At 37.0% G+C, this 16,442-nt stretch overlaps 1 protein-coding gene across 1 annotated transcript in view; it reads left to right on the top strand.

The window, feature by feature from the left end:
- The window catches only part of LOC138692178 (uncharacterized), a 34,099-nt gene extending 23,360 nt beyond the window's left edge, over positions 1-10,739 (top strand). The window contains exon 8 of the mRNA XM_069815232.1: positions 7,892-10,739. The gene's annotated coding sequence lies outside the window, so the exon portion shown is untranslated. The remainder of the gene's footprint in view (positions 1-7,891) is intronic.
- Positions 10,740-16,442: the final 5,703 nt, after the last annotated feature.

The raw sequence follows: 16,442 nt of genomic DNA on the forward strand, positions 1-16,442 counted from the left end.
CCAATCGATATCAAATATTAAATTCAAATTATGAACTTGTTTTGCCCAATAATGTTGTGTACCATCCTGTTGAAACACCATGTCTATGTTGATTTCCTGATCAAACTGTTTCCTCTGTGAAAAAGAATGGCCCATACAATTTATACTAGCTTGCCAAGCACCAGACATCAACTTCAGAACTAGCTCTTTCCAGCACACAGATGGCTTACGGCTTTTCTCATATGATTGAATTATGAGTATTCACTCACTTGCTGAAATTAAACTTCGCCTCATCTAGAAACAACTATCTATTCAAGAAGTCCTCTTCTTCCTCTATACAATTGCACATGGTGAATTCAAATGTAATTCATTTTTGGAGATCCACATCGCCTAATGCCTGAACACATTGCATGCTATAGGGGTAGGTTTAAACTATTTTCGTACAATATGTTGACATATAGCTGTCTTTCCTGAATAGTCTGAGACTCTTCTTAGAACTTGCTGTCGTAGTAGTGATAACAGCAGCTTCAATTTCGAGAACACGCCTACAGCTACTAATGTGTTGCATTTTAACAGATTCACTTAATTTAACCCGCGTCTGTGGCTCAGTGCTACTAGAGCACTGATCTATCCAGGCAACCCAGGTTCGATCCCCTGTCAGGTCATGATGGAATTTGTGGTGGACAAATCAGACATTGCAGAGGGTTTATCTCGGAGTACTTCTGTTCCCCTCCATCAACATACTCCACCTCCCTCCCTCACTTCATCTGTCATCTGCAGTAGTTAGAACTAAGCTGGTGTGAAGTCTTGGCGGTAGTATGGATTTCCAGTACTCCTGTATGGGACTCTTGACCCTGGGGTTTGTCAGGTACTCGCCTGGGGATGAGATCTGGCTCTTTCAGAGTTGGGACAGGATGGTCTGTTAGAGTTGGATTCACAAATGCCTCCCATGCCAGCTGTCAGACTTGGACAACCATTGCATTTATATGAGATGCATAGTGGATAAATGTGAGCCAGGGTCCAGCCTTCGAAAAGTCAAGCCACTTCTTTAAACATGCGACAACATAACATTATCTACTTGTAATTTTTTAGCAGTTTTATTTTATGTCTTCCAAACAGATCAGATGGTACTATTTTGTATGTATCATGTTAATGTTTACAATCATGTGCTTTAGATCGGTAATTCTTAATGTATAAAAAATGACTATATTTTGCATTACATTATTTAAATACAGCTTTGGACATCTTTTAAATTTTCGATAATTGCAGATTATATGCGAGTACTTTCCAGGTCCCAAAACTGGCCGAAATTTCATGAGAAAATTCCTTGCACATGAGAACTCAAACCAACACTCATTCCATAATGTGAGTCCACGCATTATGACTTGGAACACGATGCTACGGCACAGGACTGATTGTTCCTGTGATAAGGAAGTTGTAAATTCATTAAATGCTTTTCTCACGAATAGTTGATAGGGATCTAACCTAATTAAAACTAGAAATGGAGATTATTTACTCATGACTCTAATTAATTGGAATCAGAAATTTAATAACTCAAGTGAAACTCTAAATTTTAATTAACCATATTTTTACAAGAACCCTTCTTCTACATCTCCCAGTTCTACATCTTAAATTTTTCTATTAGGAGTTCGGGTCTTTACCACGCGCAGAATTCTCGAGTGCATGTTTATTACCACAGAGAACAAATGAAGAAAGTATTTAATGTAATATTTTTTAATTGAAGCAATTTTACTTCCATGAAAAGTTTTATAAATCTCGCATGTTTGTGAAGAAACCTTATAATTGGTGAGGGACTGTAAACTGTATCTGTTAGCAGTCTTTATTTTGCTTCCTGTGTGTGCGTGCATGAGTGTGTTTTTTTTTCTATATATATACATCCACTTTGGTAAGTTTTAAAGATTGTGTGAATTTATGTCTTGTGTACTGGGTAAGGAAATAATAGTGGCATTCCACAATTCAGTTCAGGTATAATGAAATAAAATATGCCGTCTTAAAATGTCTTATTTTTACCTCAGTCACTTGAAATAAATTCCACATGAGAATAATAAAAAAAATAGAGGTTCAGTTATATTGAAACAATATCAGATGAATGTGTAGGAGTTTCAAATGGTAAAAAAAAAAGAAGATGATTGTAATTTTAAAATAATTAGTAGTTTAAATGTACAAAAAGTTGATCTGAGCATAAGAAATATACTTTGTAGGCCTATACTTATCTTGCAGTTCAGTTTCTTCCATTCTGTTGTAGTATATATGTATATCATTTCAGGATTTATAATGTAACAGTGCAATATCATTTGTTATTTTGTTTGTACTTTTTGTTAATGGGGCAGATATAGGAAGGAGTTGGATAAGAAAATAGAGCCATAATGTAATTTTCTGCTACAAAATATTTTCTTGGTTATTCCTGCTGATCTTTCATTCATACTTTAATTTTATTGTTTATATTATATGTAAAGGTATTTCCTTGTGTAAGATTTGTCCTACAATTGGCAATTATGTCGTATCAAGTTCCCTGCTTTGTGGACATATGTCTCTGCAGTCAAACATCCTGTGTAAGACTGTAGAGGCCACTGACATACAAAGCAGAAAACAGAGCAGAAAATAAGAAAAAGCAGGTACAGTATGTCAACAAGTTTGTGTAGCTGGGGTAGAATATTAGAAAGGCCCTCAGAAAGAGAAATAGACTAAAAATTAAACAGTCAGGCATACTCTATCAGAATTCACTTCACCTCCTCCATTTAAATATATAAAGTAATCTTCTCTTTCATTGAAAATCTTTGCTTAAAATAATTATTGTGCGAGGAATATTTTTCAAGCAAATTTGTTTACCGTTTGTACATAATTCTACTAAATTATTGTCAGACCATCGAATCTGTGCACCTTCAGCACTGTCGTCGTTTTTGGAGAAGTTAACGCCTTTACTCACTCCATTACACCAGCTTTCCTCCCACCAAGTCAAACAGCAGGCCACGAACCTTGCCGAATAGGAATGTTGCCAAACTTCCGCCAAGCAATATCATGTCTCTTGAATATCGCACATTAATAATGTGAGGTTAATTATTACTTATTCATAATTTCATTTAAGTAGGTCTAATGACGCTGGTTGCTTCTACGATTATGTGGAGATAATTAAATGATTACAGTGATATTTGTTGGTTAAATGGAAATTACGTGAAGGGAATCTATTTAGTTTTTGAAGAGAAATGTTTTCGTCATAAATACTTCTCCTTCACCTCATTATCTTATTTTGTTAGGTTTGGAACGTGATCTTGAAGTCCTAATAAAATTGTAGGAATGAATGAACACATAGTCATGTACCCTCTTTCTTTCTCATCCGGGCTAGAGACCAGCTATGGCGAAGTTACTAAATACTACAATCTTATTTACATACTATAAAGCATGACATACTGATAATGTGCAGAGTTCTAATTTATGCTTATAGAAATAATGTATATATTTACAAAAGACCAATAACATTTCTCTCGCAACCTTCAATAATTTCTTCAGAGTCTGAACTTCTTTCTGCATGGTATACAATTCTTGTATCTTTCTTCTTAAAATACATCGGTTCATATCATATACAAGAATTGAAGGTTCCCTTGGTCTGTTCTTCCCTGGTGAGTCTAGCCTTTCATCTTGTGCATAGACTCCCTCTCTCCTGATATTCTTTATTAGGCAATCTGACCTGCCTAAATAAATGATAAATTACATAAAAATGTTGTATTATATGAGTATTAGTTAAGTAAGTAATTTTAATATGTAATCAACTGAAATAAAATAAGCATCACCTGTGACCGCAACTGCTCTTTTCGTTGCCTGACTTATAGGAAACCTGTTTGTTCTCTTCATCGGAAAATACCATTACTTGCTTAATTATATTTTTTTCACCACTCCTTGCTACAGTATTCATACTGAGTTGACAACACTGAACTGCAAGTGCAAATAAACTGTCCCGCAAGAAGGCTAAAAATTGTGAATAGTGGGGGAGAGAAAGGGAGAGAGAGATAGGAATGCAGGGAGAAATGAATTACCGAGGCTGAAAAGGAATTAGAGTTCAGTTCGCATATCTTATGGGGGCACAGATCTGATGATCCGACAATACACTAGTTTTTAATACTCAGTGAAAAATACAGCTACTTTTGGAATGTGTGTACAAACTATTGCAGTAACATTTTCACAGCATACTACTCATTTCAATTTATTTATTTATTTTATTTATTTATTTATTTTGCTAATAATTATAACATAAAATATAATATATACAGAAAAACATTAGCTCGCCCCTGAAAGAGTAGAACTCATGCTCAGGTGCGGATTCCTGAAATTAAATTAATAATATGATATTGTATTTCGTATTTCTCAAGTTAAGATACTTTTCTTCACATAATTAAAAAAATACTGTGTCTGGATACATAAAATTTGTACAGATCCAGAAACAAAATTTGGACCACCTGAGTTTTCCAAGTTCCAGTTATAACATAGGTACTGTGCATGCTCAGATAATTCAGGTGGCACAAATTTTGTTTCTGGGTGTGTACAGTTTATACATGTACAGAGACTTCCTTACATGTAGGGGTGCTGTGTGATAGATGCAATTTGTGATGATTATAGCCTGACTGACTAACGTTTTTTACTCTTATGGATTTTTCCTTTCGAAATTTCTGGAAGTATATTTTAACATTTGTATGAACCAGTTATACATACAATTAAACGGTAATTTCATACAGAAACATCTAAATAGACAACCTGAAATTTTGTAAAGAATCAGTGGAAATTAAAAATGAGATGGGTTACTGACTTATTCATTATCTTCAGCAGTTAATAATTTTGTAATAAAATCTCATCCATAGTAAAGAAATCAATAGATGTGTTGGCCTCTATTTTCAATACATTTCAGACCTTCGAGAAAATATATAATTAGTGCAAATTGTTCTTGAAAAGGTAATGCATTTCACTGTCAGTTATTGTCGTTCTGATCAAGTCATATGCTAATTATATTTCCACTCTGAGAACACCGTGATGATGTTTTTGTGACAGAGGATGTCACAGAAATGAGTATAAACCAAAATTAACTGGCTGTGGCCAATTTTGAATGTGACACCATTAGAGTGTCAAGTCAGCATGGCAGTAAAAGCAATTCTTCTTACACACTAGGATATATTGTAAATATGGAATCGAAAATTGCATGGTTACAGAGTGCTTTGTAAAAGCATTGTAGGGAGGATCACTGGAGTGATAAGATTTTTTAAGAATAAAATTACAAATTTTTTGCTATGATTTATATAATTTGTGATGATTATTGTAAGCACGTTATACCATATGTACTTGAATAATTCCCCGCACCCTAATTTTATGGAAAGAAATCTTGGAAAAAAAAATTTTTCACTCTTATTACAAAGAAAAATTGTTACACTATGTATTTATTATATTGGTCATGTTGATACATGTCACTTGAAACGGCACAACTGAACTGTCTTTTTTCACCTATATAATCACAAAGCCTCTTTTCGATTTCCAGAAACTTGGCTTTTTGCCCTCGAAATGCCTGGCGATTAACACTAGTCTGTAGATCTCGTTCCTCTTCTTCAATAATACCTATGAAATATTTCTTTCACTGTGAAAGATCTATAGCGCGAACTTCTAGAAGCCATGATTAACATCTACTGAACCGACTGCACCTGACTCAATGCTTCCCAATACTAACCTATGCCTCCACACACAACACACACTATTACTTCGAAGTCAGCATACCAACCTTGCCGCAAATAATACCTGCACCCAAATTTTTGCAAAAAGTATGCGGGGATTGTTTGAGTATATATGGTAATTATGTGTATACCTTTGTTGCTGCTTGTGTAAAAGGGTATATTTACGAATATTTCATTTGTGATAGGCACTAAATTATACTATGTTGTCTAACCCCCAATTAAATCTTCTGATATCTAAAATAGGAGCAATATGAAATTCTTCTGTTAGTCATTAACTTCGCCTACTGTCTTAAGCAATTGGAAATCGAAATTACCAGACTAGCAGAACACAGAATAAAACCAATATACGAGGCCTGTCTAAAAAGTATCCGACCTTAATTTTTCCCGCGTAAAGTTGTGATTCTAAGGCGGCGCCACTGTGCATGGTGGAAGGAGGAACTGTAATGCGCATGCTTGAATTTTTTCACCGCATTCGCTTGTGCCAGTCACTGGCTGGTGGTCGCCAAGTAAGGTGCTGTTCTAGGTGTTTGTCGGATTTAGTTTTCTCGCAAGATGACTGAACGAATTGAGCAAAGATACTGCATCAAATTTTGTCAAAAGCTTGGTGATTCTCAAAGTCAACCAATTCGTAAGATTCAGCAGGTGTTTGGGGAAGATGCGATGGGTGTAACACAAATTAAGGAGTGGTTCAACCGATTCAAAGATGGCCGCACATCAGCGGAGAGTGAGCAGCGTTGTGGCAGGCCCCAAACTGCTCGGAGTGCAGCTGTTGTTGAGAGGGTGCGAAATTTGGTGATGGCAGATCGTCGTTTGACCGTGCGGGAGATTGCCGAAGAGGTTGGAGTGAGTAAAGATTCTGCACATGCAATTTTGCGTGATGATTTGAACATGAACCGAGTGGCTGCGAAATTCTTGCCCAAGTTGTTGTCCCCGGAACAAAAGGACCTCCGTCATGACGTTGCACAGGACCTTCTGGACACCGCCAACACTGATCCTGGGTTTCTGAACACCGTGATAACTGGAGATGAGTCATGGGTGTACGGGTACGACCCAGAAACAAAAAGACAGTCGTCGCAATGGAAGCATCCCGAGTCTCCAAGGCCGAAGAAAGCGCGGCAGGTGCGAAGCAAAATCAAGGTGATGCTGACTGTTTTCTTTGATGTCCGTGGAATTGTGCATCACGAATACGCACCGGAAGGACAAATGGTGACAAAGGAGTACTATCACGATGTTCTCCGGCGACTCCGTGATGCAGTTCGGCGCAAAAGACCAGACATGTGGACGGCGAACAACTGGCACTTGCATCACGACAACGCCCCCGCACATTCATCCCAATTGATACACACTTTCTTGGCCAAACATGGAATTACAACCGTTCACCAACCTCCCTACTCTCCAGACCTGGCTCCTTGCAACTTCTGGTTGTTTCCAAAATTGAAGACACCACTGAAAGGATCCCATTTTGAGAGTAGAGAAGAGATAATGCGGAATGCGACGACGGAGCTGAACACCATTCCAAAAGAAGACTTCCAGAGGTGTTTCCAGCAGTGGAAGGATCGGCGGGCTAAGTGTGTGCAAGCACAAGGGGCCTACTTTGAAGGGGATTAGGGTCCCAACCCCGTCAGGTATTTGAAATATTTTTTCTGGCTAAAGGTCGGATACTTTTTAGACAGACCTCGTAAGATCAAAAGCGTTAGCAAACATTTTGATAACATAGAAAGTTGTTTTATGATTATCCATCTCTAATGTACAGGGTGGCCAACATAAAGTGTTACACTTTAATATCCCTTAAATTGATAAATAAAATTAAATGCTGATCTTTTCAAATTTTATAACAGGAAGAGGTCTCCCAGAAAATGACATTGACAACTTTTCAGTGTGCTCCCTTCATATAATACTGGGATAATTTTAGAATTTCAAACGAAATGGTGATATAAATTTTGTATATTGTCAAAAAGTTAATCAACTTTATCTAACACATTTTTCTCTAGAATACAGTAGTAAGAAGTAAAGAACATTTGAAACTTAGAAACCATTAAGTTCTCAGAATAACTTCCATTAACATCTAAACACTTTTTAATTTTTTTATGAAGACTTTTTCTAACATTTGGCAACATACAGGGAGTAATATTGCCACATGCATTCCATATTTATTCCTTCATATTTATTTTCTTTTGTTGTAGATGCTGCAGACATGACAGTTTTACATACCCCATAAAAAGTAATCCAAAGATGTTTGTCAGGTGAGTGGGGTGGCCTATGATAGATCCAGCACATCCAGTCCATATGTTACGGTACTGAACTTGTCATTTAGCAGTTCACATGTAGATCTTACAAAGAGTAATGAATAGGGCTAAGAATTGTATGCTGTTACATTGCGCTTCATGCACCTCTGACTTTAGGAACCAGTGTGTAATTGCATTAGGGTGTGGGATTTCAGTGTGTTTTGTTCAGCAGTGAACTTTAGTTGATTGGTTACATTACGACCCAGTATTGCTATTTGTAACAGGCAACATTCAAGGTCTTGTAAAGAAGAATAATAGCGAGATGTTGAGGACGAAATTAATTTTGTCAGCAAAATTATGCAATTTAATCTCCAGGTATGGTTCAGATGTGTTCAGTATTATAGAAGGAAATATATTTTGCAATCTGCAAAGTTACAGTTGCAACACAAAAAACATTTAGTGTAACTCAGCACATGAATACCAAGATGCATAAGAAAGACATTGACATTTATTTTAACCACATTGAATAGGTACAGCAGGATAAGTTGAACAAACGTCAACAATTTAATCTTGAACTGTGTGATGCATTCATTGCGGCAGACATATCTTTGTACAAACCAGAAACAAAAAGCTGCGTGCATTTTTGGAAAAGTATACCCAAAAGCCAATTTCGCATGACACAACTTTGTGAAAGAATTATGTGAAAGCACGTTATGATATATGTATTAGTGACATCCAGAACAAACTAAAAGACAGCACTATATGGGTGTCAATGGACGAAACAACAGACTCCATCGGATGACATGTATTGAATATAATTGTAGGAGCTTTGGATCCAGGGGGCCCCACAAAACCTTACCTTCTCACATGTGAACCTGTGAATGTTGTGAATTATTCCAGCGTTAGTTCAGTGTTTGAAAGTGCTCTGAAGTTGCTGTGGCCTTCGAAAGTGACTAAGGAAAAAGTGTTCCTTTTCCTTTCTGATGCTGCACCATATATCGTCGGTTTCTTGCAAAAAAGTGACCCAGTCCAAAATTGAAAACTGTTGGAGAAAAGCATTTGAAGGTTTAATGATCCTCCCAAAAATCAGCATACTTTTTGAGATGTTAATAATTACTTATTGCGTCTTCTATATTATTAGTTTTTTACAATAAAATTTGAAGTTTGAAATTTTCGTGCTTGTGAGAGCCCTCAATGTGACTAGGTCATTTTTACTTGCTTACAATATTATTCAAATGGTGCTTGACAATAATGTAAAAACACAACATTCTTTCAAAATTTAATTGAAATTAATACTTATTCTTATGTAATAACACAGTACATGAATGTGATGCAACATGTTTAATTAATCTTCAAAACACTTGTCGGAATCTGAATTTGTAGGCTCTGGAATGACATCTTTTTTCCTGTTAGAAGTTGGTAGTGATTGATACCAATGATGGTATTCGACTGGAATGACCTTAGATTTACATAATGTCAGCAGATCGTCTTTCTTTTGTTTTGAAATAGGTAGCTGTTCTTTATACAGACATTGAAGTTCCTTTGGTATTTTCGGTTTTCCCTTTAGACCACCTGCATTCATGTTTAGCTCGTTATAGTCACTGACATGATCGTAGCTGAATAAAATCGTTCCTGGATGACATTTCTGGTATTTTAAACGTTTTATCTTCAACCACTGCACCTGGCTACCCTCACTGTCTTTGGTTCTGTTTTTGATCACTGTTGCAGCCAACTGTTTCAAGTCCTTGAAATATTCAGATCTGAGTTCTTCAGTTATGTATGCACCACCAACTTTGTTACGATGATTTCTAGATCTGGCTAACTTAAAAATATTAAGCCAATTGTGCATTGTATAAACGGACACACTTTTTTTTTTTATCGCACTGTGCATGGAGTCTACCTTCATGTGCGAGTGCCCCTTTTCCAGGAACTTGTGTTCAAGTATTTGAAAATGATAATTTCGTGCGACAAAAATGAATAATGCAGCTATGTATTGGTTCTGGTTTTGGCCACTGCAGGTATCAGAAAATAGCGATGTTCTTCAGCATTTGGTGGCAAAGTCTGAAAGCAATGTAGCAGTACTGTACCAATTTCACAACTTTACTTCTGTCCATGCAAAACAGTATGCCCTATGAGGGGATGCTGCTTCATACACAGTTAAATTATAAGCACATAATTTTCTACTGTAGTACAGTGGGGAAACATCTGAAGACGGGATCTCTAAACACTTTGGAGATCGAAGGTTGCACTCACAAATTTATCATCTTGAAATGCTCTTTCTTTATCTCGTGCTTTGCTGTCATTTGCTTCCTCCTTTCTTTTTTGATGTTCCCTGTATTCATTTTCTAGTGCAACTTTATCGTTTTCACTGGCTTTGGTGTAATTGACACAGATCAAACACGGTCTTTCTTGGGTGAGAAGAAAGAGAAGTTATACTCTGTGCAAAATACCCTACAGTACACTTTCTCAGAAGGAATTATTGGGTCATTTTGTTCCTCACATTCTTTCTTGAACAAGGCATACATTTTTATAATTGTAAGATCTGGACTTAAGTACTTCCGATGAGAGAATTTTCTACAGTAGTGGGGAATTTCTCAATGTGTGTCTTTATTTTCTTAATTACCTCAGGGTTTGTTCTATTTGGTGGAGATTTTTTCCCTCGTCTGTCCTTTCTGTTATAAGAAGCAGAGCCTGCCTGATTTTGTAGAGCAGTTTCTACAGGTCCATGACTTATACATAAAGTTTTCAAGAAAAATGTTTTACATACTCAAATTCTTTCCTGATCATCATCATCATCATCCTTGCATGTATTGGGCCTAGTGGCCCGTTATGGTCTCTTGCCAATGCTTGAACGGTCTGCCCAAGGATCTCTTGCCGGGTTGGGGACAACTCGTCACAGAAAATTGGCCACAGAGGCAACTCACCACATAATTGAGATTCATATCAAAGACAATTCGCCACATAATTGAAATTCGTGTGAAAGACAATTGGCCATATACTAAAATTCGCGAGGAACTGCAGTTGGAAGTTGAAGAAGTGGACAGATGCATAGAGAGATTGGAAGATGGTCATTCTCCTACGAAAAAGAAGCAGAAGTACATCGACATGGACAGATGAATATCACGTATAGTTGAAGAATACCCGCGGTACAAGGCAGAAGGCATCGTCATCTGGTACTTGAGAGCTGTAGGTCACAACCTAGAGGACATTTTTGAAGCCAAATTTACATGTGCATAGCAATTCACATACTTAGTGGAATTTACAATTATTAATCTCTGTATCCATTCGCACAATATAGAGCTTCTGGAAGTCATGGATTTATCTTTGTACCTCAGTATGGCAAATTGTCTATTTGTGGCGAATTGTCTATCTGTGGCGAATTGTCCCTATTACCAATTTTCTGTGGCCAGTTGTCCCAGTTACCAATTTTCTGTGGCCAATTGTCCAGAACCGTCTCTTGCCCACAGTATGGTAATTTAAAATTTAGCTTGGAATTCTAGAACGAGGCATTCTGATGACATGTGATCTCCAGTTTTGTCTGTATTTCTGTAGGTATTCCATAATCGGTTCAATCTGCAGTTCTTTCATAATGTCAAAATTTCTAATGTGATCCATTCTTGTGTCTTTTTCATTCCAATAAGTATAGCTATGTATGGAAGATTTGAGGGATTTATGGACCATAATCATTACACCTGCTTGTGCTCTCACATTCTTGCGTACTCCACTGTAAATTTCGGTATAATTATTGGTTTCCTTCGTGTCTCTTAATTTCCTCATGGTTTCTGATATTACAGCTATATGAATTTTCTTCTTGCTTAAATTATCATCTAATTGATCATCTTTATGGCAAATACTGCGTACATTCGAAGTAGCTAAATGGAGTTAAATGGCAAGTTGTAGCCAATTTAAGTGAACACCATATTTTAACGTTTTGGTGGCTACTTCATTCACACACAACCCCCAGAATGTCTGGAGGACCACACCTGCTGTTGGTCGACTGGTCCATTGGACCTAGCTGGGAGATCTTGTTGATCACCAACTTTCCCTCCTTAAGCCACTGGAGGACGATTTTAGTGCCATAGCAGGTCAGCACTAGGAACAGAAAAGTAGAAAGGGGAGGAAGGAAAGGGAAATGAACCCCTAGGCCTCGAATGCTCTAATGCCGTTGGGGTCGAAGAAAGTAAGAGTTCAGTCAGAGGACTGGATAGGAAAGAGTAAGAGGGAATTAGGTATTGGATAGAGGAAAATTATACCAAATTCAGTCGTTAACTCATCAAGCTGACCAGTGCTAATGGATGAGTAGCCCCACCCTTTAGTTCAGCTCGTAAAATTATGCTTACTAACAGCTGCACCACAGGAAGGTAGGGATGGGACATTGGGTATTTGTCCAGGTTGGTTTCTTAAAGCCTTCAATGGGAAGGATTAATGGCTCTCCTCCCTGTATCCAACAGATACCCTTTTGCAGCCATTTTGCCCATTGTGCAACTCAAACCAAGAAATGGATTCGGAACACCTCAAAATCTGTGCTTCAGTGGCTAGTCATGATAATATCTTTGAAAAATATTGGAGTGCAAGAGGTCAAATGACTTTATTGTCAAACGCCTGGCATTAGAAAACAACAACAACATTCGAAGTAGCAAAATTCATTATATTCTTTCGTTTCCAACTCTTGTCCTTTAACAATTGTGGGTCGTTACCATTGTAAGCAGTCGTGTTCTGTGTTTGTAGAGACTTTTTAATAAGATGTCCTTCCAAGAGGTTACTAGCCTGGAGGAAGTAAGTCCAGTGGTGGGGTTGCCACCTATAGCCTCTGGACAGGCATGGGAGTACAGCATTTCCTCTGTACTAGATGCAATGGTTATACCGCCATGACTCGGTCTCTTTCCTGATCTTTAAGAAAATAATACTTCCGGCTGCTTCCTTTACCCGTACAATCATTTGTTCTAGGTCTTTTCCTATGTATTACATCACATTCTACTAAACGTTTTATGAAATGCTTTTGCCTTTTATAGTCGAGTTTGTAGTATGGCCTACAGAAATTATTTGATCTCAAAGTGAATGTTACATTTGAATTTACAATTCTCACAGTTGACAGGCTGTGGTATTTTTGCAGGTTTTAATTCACCTTTCTTACTTTTGTATGGAAAACCTGAATTGCGGAGTGCCTTATTTTTATTTACCTTCCACTCTGCTGGGTTAGCTTTTTTCATCTACTTCTCTTCTTAGATGCCTTGCTTATTGCAGGCTTATCAACAACTAACACTTCCCCAGTATTTCCTTCAGCGGATTGACTTCTTACTATCTTCCCAATATTTCTCATTCTTTGATCAGAATCTTCTTCTAAATTCTCTCCAGATGAATCAGGTTTATATACAGGATCCACATCTGAATCATAAACATCGAAACTGAAGTCCATATGATATCCCATTTTGTCATGACCTATAGAAGGACCAGGCACAAGATTGTGTTCCTTTTGATTATCTTCCACTGCAGTTATCTATACGATAAGAATTAATTGATTTTTAATATCTAATAACAATTTTTTCTACTATACTCTACAGCAAGAATAAGCAAGGTTATGCACATGAGGTTATGGAAGTAGTCTAACTGGAATTTGCTGTATGAACAGAATTGCGATAAAGTACAGATACTAATTCAAAACAAAAGATTAATTGTGAAGCTTGGGCACGCCAAGATGGAGTATATTACTGGCCACTGAACGAATATTGCAGACTGTTCTTCTTCCTGGCAGTATGATCTACTTCCACTAGATGGCTCCCCGACACGAGTAGCTGGGTTGCCAATACATGCAAACGAAATGATACTAAACGTGAAGAATGTTGCTACAGATGGAAGGTTAGGTTAGGTTTTATTAGGTGTGTAGTATTATTACTATGTTGGCGACACTAAAACCCACTATGAAATTAACGAAATATGACTGCATTCTTCATTCACAGACGACGATTTTCGTATATAAGTAAAGTACCTTTTAGTTCGGGTTGGGTGGGCCCACAGCTCTCCAAGTGATCACATCTATTTGTACTAATGAATACTTTCATTTTATAGTTTATTTCAGCGATTTTGAAAAAGATAAGAAGTGGCGTTCCTGTAATTCACAATTACCAGATCTATCATTAACTGACCTCGGTTCATCATGGTTAATAAGCAAAGTACATTTTTAATTCATGTAATGACTAATTATGTTTACTGCAAACATTCAACAACACCAATTTAAGTAAAAATCAACAATAATGCATCAGTAAAAAGTTGCATCTACTATCCAGTCGGCTGTGCTCATGACTGCCAACTTCAAGAATTAAATGAATAACAAGCAGGATAAAATGGGATGTTGAGTGTCTATGTTTAATTATGACTATAAACAATAACTTTCCCTTTCCCTTTATTTAGTACTGGCAACTTGAATAGCAAGAGTTAATCTGTGACCATGTCCAAAGCTTTCGTTGTCTCAGCAAGTAAAAATGACCAAGTGACGCAATGAAAGGACTTGCTCACTTATACCAGTAAAGGAAAATAACATGCGGACTTGGTCATAGAGCACAATTTAGGAGAATCTCTTATATTCACGAATATGGACTTGAGTATTTTTTCTAGCCAAGCTTGTTTCTTTGTCAATCAGTTGGTCACTTTATCTCATTTTTCGAGAAAATTGGACTTGGTCACTTTTACCAAGAAACCGACGATATGATTAAGGCAGGGAAGTTTCTAAAAGACTCTTACAAGTATCTCATTCATGTAACATGCCTGTGCACATGCCTGCCACAGAATTGCTGAAGTGATGAGAAATAATCTTCCAGAGGTCGACAAACTAATTGCAAATGTCAAGAACGTGTTTATGAAATCACCTTCACATGTGACAGCGTTAAAAAATCAATGCCCTGGACCGATCCCTCAATCACCAACTCTAACGAGATGGGGATCATGCAAGTACTATTGCCAAAACTTTATTAGCATCAAGAAAGTGATTCAGTCATTCGATACCAGTGATGCAGCTTCAATACGGATTTCGCAGAATTTACTATGTAATCCAGGGCTGGGCATCAGGAGCAGATCCAGACTCTAAATGGGGATGCTTAATATTCATCCGTCACTGAATCAACGCTGCATGGTGTTCGGCAGGGAAGAAAGGGGATGAAGAGAAATCATATGGCTCCCTGTGAGAGAGTAGAATCCGCTCTTGCTGCCCAGTCCCGATGTAACGCAAGGATTGAAAGTGATTTTAAATATATAACATCAAATTTTGGTTTTCTGTGTGCTTTTATTGAAGTTTTGGAAAAGTCAGGTGTAAGCTTGAGAGATCAAATCATGATAGTCAATGATATTGTGACGAAACTGAATAATCTGGAAGACGAACTGGGAAAAAATGTAGCAAACAAGATGAAAAAAATACTGAATAAAAATTATAGCTATTTAGCTCTATGTAAAATTTCTGACTTAATTTCAAATTGGGAAATTTGTAATAATGATACAGATTTTGAGATAGATAATGCTTGTATAAAATTTTGAAATATACTCTCATTGTTGCTACAGAAGTGGAACGAAGTTTCTCTATATATAAGGCGCTGTCGGATCCTGGCCACTTATTCACTCGTAATGAGTGCACCTCTGCACATTAGTGTGTTGGACATTGTGCTACTGTCTCACATCTGTGATACAGTGCACGAGGGTTGTCCACTAAATGGAAACTAAGAGGTGAAACTTAAACTGAGAGGATTCAATCCGACATCGGAATTGGAATCCTGTGTGGCTTAATGGATGAAGTCCCAGCACATAGAGCTGAAAACCCTGGTTTGAATCCCGGTGCCAGAGAGAATTTTTCTCTGCTCCACGACTTATGGACTTATGAGAAAATTGGAGTTACAGGTTTTTGCAGTAAGCCCATGATTTAAGAGATATCGGTTTGTAACACTTTATGTGGGCCATTCTGTAGGTGTTTGACACCTACTTCATTTTATTTCATGTTTTCCAATACAAACCTGTTTATGATTAACTTTCATAATCAGTATCTAGCTATCTAGTTAAAAATGATAAAGGGTAGATTTATATGACCTAAAAGTTACTATTGCAACATAGCATAGCTCAAGATCAGTCAACATTTTTTTCTATTTGAGGTACAAGCCTCATTGCTGGATACTGTTCATTAATTCTTTGCAATAAACATAACTAAACGAAGATTATAGTGCACTTCTCACATGTAACAAAGCTTGTGGCATGCAGTTCACACAGAAAACGATTGGTTTTATTTGATGTACTATGTGTTTAGTAAAGATCTTTTGAATTCCAAAGCACTGTAAACCAAGCACTTACCTTACATGCTCTTAGACACAACTAATATAATATATACTCACTGCCACTTACAGGTCATAAAAATCCGCCCCTTAATGATAAGAATAGATTTGTAAAATGTAGATTGTAAGTATTTTATATTAGTGAAATCATTTTAAACTTTTGTCACTGCATGTAAAATTTGTTTACATGAACTAATTAGTAT

The sequence above is a fragment of the Periplaneta americana genome, chromosome 16 (assembly GCF_040183065.1).
Source record: "Periplaneta americana isolate PAMFEO1 chromosome 16, P.americana_PAMFEO1_priV1, whole genome shotgun sequence".
Taxonomy (NCBI): Eukaryota; Metazoa; Arthropoda; class Insecta; order Blattodea; family Blattidae; genus Periplaneta; species Periplaneta americana.